Source organism: Protomyctophum bolini (assembly GCF_963924005.1).
Source record: "Protomyctophum bolini genome assembly, chromosome: 3".
NCBI classification, from domain to species: Eukaryota; Metazoa; Chordata; class Actinopteri; order Myctophiformes; family Myctophidae; genus Protomyctophum; species Protomyctophum bolini.
Genome location: NC_137864.1, coordinates 48,953,841 through 48,962,525, shown reverse-complemented (window position 1 = coordinate 48,962,525; position 8,685 = coordinate 48,953,841).

Sequence of the window (8,685 nt, the reverse complement as noted above, 5' to 3'; positions counted from 1 at the left end):
GTCCTAACCGGCCACGCATGTGTCCTAACCGGCCACGCATGTGTCCTAACCGGCCACGCATGTGTCTTAACCGGCCACGCATGTGTCTTAACCGGCCACGCATGTGTCCTAACCGGCCACGCATGTGTCCTAACCGGCCACGCATGTGTCCTAACCGGCCACGCATGCGTCTTAACCGGCCACGCATGTGTCCTAACCGGCCACGCATGTGTCCTAACCGGCCACGCATGTGTCCTAACCGGCCACGCATGTGTCTTAACCGGGCCACGCATGTGTCTTAACCGGCCACGCATGTGTCCTAACCGGCCACGCATGTGTCTTAACCGGCCACGCATGTGTCCTAACCGGCCACGCATGTGTCTTAACCGGCCACGCATGTGTCCTAACCGGCCACGCATGCGTCTTAACCGGGCCACGCATGTGTCCTAACCGGCCACGCATGTGTCCTAACCGGCCACGCATGTGTCCTAACCGGCCACGCATGTGTCCTAACCGGCCACGCATGTCGGAGCCACGGGTGAGTCTTAATCGGCCAAACATGTATCCTACTGTACCTGGTCCTGGACGTGTTACAGAAAGATGCAGCAGCGGCGGAAAGTTGGCAAGCTAGCTGGTATGGTGCAGTAGATTGTGGGAAGATCGAGATGACTGGAAACGCCACTGGAGGGCTCGTCCGAGGACAAACTAGAGAGAGAGAGAGAGAGAGAGAGATATGTACTGTAAATATACACTCTCTTCCAGCAGTATAGAGATTGGTCGACAGCTGTTGTTGCTACTTCCCAGTGAGACTCCCTTCTCCCTCTCCCATCCGTCCCCAGACCCCCTCATTAACACCTGTGGCCCTCATGCACCTCAACCTCATAAACCAGCAGACAGTCAAACATGCATAAGGACTCACTGCACTCATCATGTCAAAGGAGAATAAAGGAACTGTCTGTCAAAGCAAACCCAGAGATATAGGCTCCGTCCGTCCGTCACTGCTGCGGTGCATCCTCTTCCAGAAGAGACTCACATTGTTTTACAGGATGAATGATGCTGTTGTCTGTCCGTCTCTTCTCAACAGAGCAGTGACAGAGCTGCTATGTAAATGCATCCTATCAGCATAACTGTCTTGTCAGACCAGCAGAAGAGGCAGCCTGCGGTGTCCCTTATCCCATTCTGACCTGAGATCAGATTCATACGAGGTTTCCACTGGACACACACTGGGTCTGATTAATCCATTCTGACCTGAGATCAGATTCTAAAAATGTCAGTGGTTCTTCGATTTTTCAAAAATAGCAGACCTACAAGCTCGTAGCGCGCCACTCGGTGGCGCGCTATGAGCTTGTAGATCTGCTATTTTTCAATAGCTAAAGCATAACATGATGCCAACACCAAAATGGGTTCCCGTTCAGAATGGGTTAAACTGTAGGTCAATTTATGGTCTGAGCGACAAGTTTTGAACGATAACAAAATATATGTAAAAGAACAGCAAAAAATGTCATGTCATCTTTATTTATATACCAAATTTAAAAACATTTAACCCAAAGTGCTTTCTAATTGAGGAAACCATGCACGCAGAGGACCTTCGCAGAGGGTGTGTAGCGAGCGGACTTCTGGAAAAATGAAAGGTCGCAGATGCCGTCATAAAAATGTTGCCCACTCTGATTGTTTTTGAAGATGACGTAAGCTCCATTATTACCATGGAGATGCACAAGACTACAAACCAACCCCTTACATTTTGTGGAGATGATGTCCCAGAAGTGGCAGAAAGTATATGAATACTGAAAAGTTAGATTGTCACTGTGACAGTGGTTGGAGTGGCAGGAAGGCTTCTTCCATCTCAGGCTCCTCCAGGCCAAGACAGACACACTGAACACCTCTAACTGCAGCTTTGTATATGGGTTCCTCTCATGCACACTGTAAGGTGCTTTGGAGAAAGGTGCTATATAAATACAATACACCATACAAATCAGAGTTAATCAGCCAAATGTTGTTTGACACTTGTTGCACAAAGCATGGACTGACCTTGAGTCAGACTTCATGTGTCACACTTTGTCCTAGTGTGAAGGTAGTGTGGGCCCAAAAATGGCTCTGAACCAGCTCAAAAATAGTGAAAGGTATACTGAAAACATGTCTTTTGATGAACAATCAATATGTTTTTATTCACCTTGCAGAGTTCACATGAAAGTCGTTCCAACAAACAGCATACAAAAAGAAAGAAGTATATCCAGCCCACTGGCCAGGTTGGCTCTATCTAGGTCTGCTCTGCACCCTGCTGTGCAATCCTACGTTGATTGCCCGGGCAGTGGCAGGTGCTCCTTATAAAGGCTAGGCCCCTCCCATGGACCAAACCAACCCTGGATTGATTCCACAATCATACCAGTATACCAGTGCATTCCCAATGTCCAGAGACATCACAATTCATAACATATTTTAGTGTCACAAATATTATAAATGATCTACATAATATGATTAAAGAGTTCTCTAAACAAACCCTCCCACTGTTGGCATGTTCCCCATACCCCACAGTAGTTGCTCCCTTCAATGAAGTCAACAATCAATTATCAATCAACAAATGCACAATGAATAATGTCAAACTAAACTCATTTTCTGCAAATTCAAACTCTGTTGGTTATCTTCAGTCTCAGTGGCAGGGTGAACTTTATCCTGGGAGGGTTTTGCTGGGAACTCCTATACTTCCCATTCACATACTGTACAACCACACTCCATAACCACTTAAACTCCATACTATAAGACTGGAGACAGCAAGCAACAAATTGTGAGCTTATAAATCTTCACAGAATGTTCACTAGGGTCGCAAAGCAACACATTGTGAGCTTGTAGATTGTCTTTTTTCACTATATGATGTAGAACACGGTAGGATTTCAGTGGTGAAGTACCATAGATTTAATAGGTTTTAACAGGTTTTAACTGGTCAATGTATAAGCACAGCATCATGATCAATTCCCGCCTGCGGAATTCTGCTGCATTTTGTTTCCTCTTTCTGTATTCAGGTTCCTGTCCTGTTCCGAAGTCAAGTCGTGCTTTATTGAGTACATTTCATGCAAGTTTGCAACAAAATGTGCGTCACACAATTTCTCATAACATGCATTACCTTGGCTTGTAAAAAGAAAGGGTAATTCATGCAAGCCTTTTATACTAGACGTTCGGGCCGCTATGCAACCCTCACCAATTTTAATATAGGTAGGATGGAAGCCGAAAAGGGGAACCATAGAAATTATTTCAGAAATACGAGCACAGTCAAGGAAGTGTCACGGTCTCCTGAATTAGAACATCATATTTATGGGACACACAGAGCAAATATTTGAGCACGGAAAGCCTGGCACTTTCTGCTGGTGGGAGGTGGTCGCAGCCGTGAGCCTGCATTAGCTCATTAGATCAGCACAGTGGAAACATCAGTAATGAACAAAGCGAGTGTCTATTAAAACTCAATGATCCCACTGAGAGCAGTTTGGTCAGTGGGCGGGTTGGCGTTGGTTGGACGACGGGGCAGTGCTGCATTGTTTTACAGATAGCACTGTTGTTTGGGCTACGATAAGGGGCAGCGAGGGAGGAAGACGGAGGAATTCATACTGTAGATGCTTTGATCCAGGGTTCAATTTTGCTGGGGTGGATGTGAGGGAATCCATGGCTCTGCTGCTGATACAGTAGCAGAGGCATGCTCATTCATTCTTATGGTCGGTGGGGTTATGTTTTATATGGCCTGATTCTGGTCAGACAGAATTAAATACATACGTTTCCTTTTTGGGAAATGTAGACTGCTGATAATATCACAATTTAACAATTTCATACAGTATATAAAAAAAGGATGTTAACCCATTCTGACCTGAGATCAGATTCATACGAGGTTTTCACTGGACACACACTGGTCTGATTAACCCATTCTGACCTGAGATCAGATTCTAAAAATGTCAGTCGTTCTTCTTCGATTTTTCTAAAATAGCAGACCTACAAGCTCGTAGCGCGCCACTCGGTGGCGCGCTATGAGCTTGTAGATCTGCTATTTTTCAATAGCTAAATCATAACATGATGCTAACACCAAAACGGGTTCCCGGTCAGAATGAGTTAACCACATAACAATACGATTTGTCAATGATTGAAAGTATAGATTTGCTATAGCAAAAATAACACATACACACACACATGATATTATTAGGGCTGGAATACGGGTGGAATGCGAAACTACGGTACTAGTCTTTCCGCACGTGGATCAGAAGGTACCGTGAGCACAGTCAGTACTTCTATGTAGTTGTTGATGACTAATCCTGTTATGTTCTGTTTGTGCACTAAACCAGGAAAGATATTTCATCGGGCTTGTTGTGTTGAAGGAGACAGCGATAAAGAGGAGAGTCAGAAAGATAAGGAGGAAGAGAGTCAGAAAGAGAGGATTGCAGAGGAGGAGCTGGACTGGACATGGAGGAGAAAGCCAGGGAGTAAGAGGAGAGAGACAAAGCTATTCTCCTTTAACTCCTCGGTCGTTCCAACCTTCTCACTTCATTTCTCCAACACTCCAACACAGGCAGAACACAGAACCATCAGAGGGAGGTTGGTGGATAGGGGGTCTATTGTTGCTGTCATCCTGTCCTACTCTCTTCCTGTTCTATACGCTCCTACATGATGTTTGATCAGTGTGGGGGATGAAGAGTGTAGGAACCGTCTCTTCCTGTTCTATACGCTCCTACATGAGGTTTGATCAGTGTGGGGGATGAAGAGTATAGGAACCTGTCCTACTCTCTTCCTGTTCTATACGCTCCTACATGAGGTTTGATCAGTGTGGGGGATGAAGAGTATAGGAACCTCTCTCTCTTCCTGTTCTATACGCTCCTACATGAGGTTTGATCAGTGTGGGGGATGAAGAGTATAGGAACCTGTCCTACTCTCTTCCTGTTCTATACGCTCCTACATGAGGTTTGATCAGTGTGGGGGATGAAGAGTATAGGAACCTCTCTCTCTTCCTGTTCTATACGCTCCTACATGATGTTTGATCAGTGTGGGGGATGAAGAGTATAGGGAACATCTCTCTCTTCCTGTTCTATACGCTCCTACATGAGGTTTGATCAGTGTGGGGGATGAAGAGTATAGGAACCGGAATGGAAGGTAAAAGAAAGAGGGAGGAGGAGAAAGGCTGATGATGATGATGATGGTGATAATGAAAATGGGTTATGGCCACAGAAATGATGAGGATGATGATGATGATGATGATAATGATGATGAGAATATGATGAGGATGGTAATCATCAATGCTAAGGATGATGATAATGACAGTGTAGGCGAAAACGATCATGTCATCCATGCATGCTGTCATGAGGCAGTTAGTATTCAAGTCATGCAGCAGACCCCCATATAAAGTCATGAGAAGTGCATCCGCTGGTGCCTCGGTCAGTAAGTAATAAGGAAAATGTCTCCATGCCGTTCCTTCCTGTTATTCCCCTGTCTGAGAGGTCAGTTTCCCATATGACCTGCATGAACAAGCGGAACCGGAGACACGCACACGCACACACACACACACGCATGTACCGGTATCACATTGTACTGCAGCGGGCGGGTATCATAACCATGTCTGCTCCTGTGAAAACAGCATGACCCATCATGATCTCACGGTAAATCTTCCCACTGTGCTTTTTCACCCCCGCCCCCTTGCACCTGTTGCACTGACTGGAGGAACCGAGCAGTGGTTTCTTTTCCAGAAACCAAACGGAATCAAGTGTAATTTTCCCTAAACCTTCTGCTCTCATATCACGTGTCATCATCATTCATCATCATCATCATCATCATCATCAAGGCTTTTCTCTCGATGGCTTCCGTGTTTCATTCTCCTGTTGACAGAAATGTTTCATATAGTCACACAGGCTCACAGCTGCTTCATGCTCGCTGGCTCATTGTACCGTTTGTATATTTAGCTGCATTCCACTTCCTCCGCAGTTGACTTGGGGGAAAACACACAACAATACAGTCATGATTCTAACACTGCCTCTCCTCTGCTTTTCTCCCTCCCTCCCCACTGCTTCTCTCTTTCCTCCCCAACGCCTCCTTTTGAGTCCGGCTGGTAAAGGGTTCCCCTGTTCGTCTTTTTTTTTTTTTTTTAAGGATTTCTTTGAGAAAGAGGCTGCGAGTTGATTCACAAGAGCCACAACAATGCCAGGGTCAGCCATGTTTATCCGGACACAGCAAAAAACGTAAGACATGGTACAATCATTTACCAATTATAATACCTCATTCCAAATAAAGACAGGGGAATGATATAAAATTAGAAATGATTGTTTGCAACTGCCACCAATTATTACGTGCCCAGAGTGCATCTATCGAATCCTATTTCAGGTCCTGGACCCTACTCAGATACACGGATGGAAATGTATAGTGCTACTTTGTCCATGCACTGACCACAGTGTCTGCTGGTTCCCAAGTGTCGTGGTCACCATTTAAACAGACACATTCATGTTTTAATCACGTAAGCCCTATATATTTCATCGTACAACGGATATTAAAAACAATGCCCTGCAACTACAAGTCTTGCAGCTTTTAGATCTGCTACTTTTCCACCTGCCCTATGATGACATGCCCAATGTTTTTAATCCATTTTAGGCGGGAACCCCTTTTGGTGTTAGCATTATGTTATGCTTTATAGCTATTTAAAAATAGCAGACCTACAAGCTCGTAGCGCGCCACTCGGTGGCGCGCTACGAGCTTGTAGGTCTGCTATTTTTTTTTAATCGAAGAACGACTGACATAGAAACACAGCTTTTTCAGAAAACTGTCATTTTCAAACAGACATTTTTAGAATCTGATCTCAGGTCAGAATGGATTGTTATGAGCTGTGACGGAATTAGAAATAATAAGTACTGGAGTAAACACGGGATGAACTTGACCCTGGACCAAGAAATGGTACAAGTTGTTTCAGAAGCAGAGATTACGTTCCCCGGTCAGTCTAAGTACAGATGGACAGTCTTCTATTTTATATACATGTTTGTCTATACTGTATATATTGTCTGTCTGTACATCTTACAGTAACTGCTTAACCATCAAGAGCAGATATTATTATAGCATTGTACCTGCTAGCGTTCCTGTGTGGATTGGTGCAGTATGCTTGATGCATCCTGACACCCAATCCACTGCCCTAATTTGACTTGATTCTGGCTTTATTTGACAGCAAAACGTGTGTTGAGCCGGTGACCAGTGTTTGAACCCGGTTGGTGGAGACCGTAGAGGGAGGACAGCGTAAATTGGCCTTATTAATTACATCAGGAACTTGGAAGGGAAGTTAACACACAGAGGGTGAGGAGAGGAGAGAATATAAGGAGAGGAGATATAGCTTCAGAAGTACTTCAAAGGAAATGCAACGGCCAAAGAGACGTATACAACCAAAGCCAGACGACAGACCATCACTCTTCTCATTAAATGTGACGGTGCCAACAGACACTTCCATATTAGCTGTCTGGTCGTGGGTGAAACAGGTTCTTGATAAACAAATTAGGCCAAATTGAATGTGGTGAGTCTGGGGTCAAACTTTCTTTCAACCAAGTGAAACATACAAACGAGAGAGATGTAAGTGTCTGAACAAAGCCTGATTTATACCTCTCATAAACACATGTACAGCACACAGTACATGTACCTGTGTCTCCCATCTTGATGAATTGAATACACAGGTCCAGACCACAATGTTGTTGGAAAGAAGTCCTTTGTGTTTTGTGTTATCCTTTTAGTTTGCAAATAACACAGTGGTACGATCATTGTATGACTCTTATAAGTTCAGTGTGTGTGTGTGTGTGTGTGTGTGTGTGTGTGTGTGTGTGTGTGTGTGTGTGTGTGTGTGTGTGTGTGCGTGTGTGTGTGTGTGTGTGTGTGTGTGTGTGTGTGTTTGCAATGTGTCCGTGTGCGACCGTGCGTGTATGTGGGTGTGTGTAGGCTACATATGTTTGTTCGTGTGTGTGTGTGTGTGTGTGTGTGTGTATGTGTGTGTGTATGTGTGTGTGTGTGTGTGTGTGTGTGTGTGTGTGTGTGTGTGTGTGTTCTCATGGCATCCCTGCACAGGGAGGAAGAATGCACTATGACCCTTGGTTGGCATGGTGACAGACCCAGCCATGATGACCATGCATGTGGTCTTCCCTAGAACACGTTTGGAATTCACTTTAAAATTGAAAGCCAGCCAAGCCAAGCCTGCTGTAGATTAGCCTACTTTATCAACGCAGGTACTTTCCTGTACTTTCCCAACGTAGGTCCCGCATCGATGGCGTTTAACCACTTAGACCCCATATGGTGGAACCGACCGGAGTCCCTCAGGGTTCTATGCTTGTGTCTTTTCTGTTATTGTGGGCATGTGGGGAAAGACTTCGCTGAAAATAGCAGATCGACAAGCTCACAAGCTTGACGATCTGCTATTTTCTGCGAAAGCACAATGAGGCTGCTGGGGTTTAAGTGGTTAAACCTGGTGGCTTATTTTGGCCATTCAATAATTGCCTGAGGCTCGACAAAGGCTATATCTGCCAGTGAATGGCTCAAGCAAGCTCATAACTTTTACTTTACAGTAATGCCAGCTATTGTTTTACCACCTAATATAATAGACAGTGATCTCATTGTCGAAATGAATGCTTTGGTTGCATTTCCTATGCTCCCCTATGTCTCCAACAGGGATATTATTGTTTGTTTGGAGGTATTAAGCCTAATTATAATATTAAATGATTATAA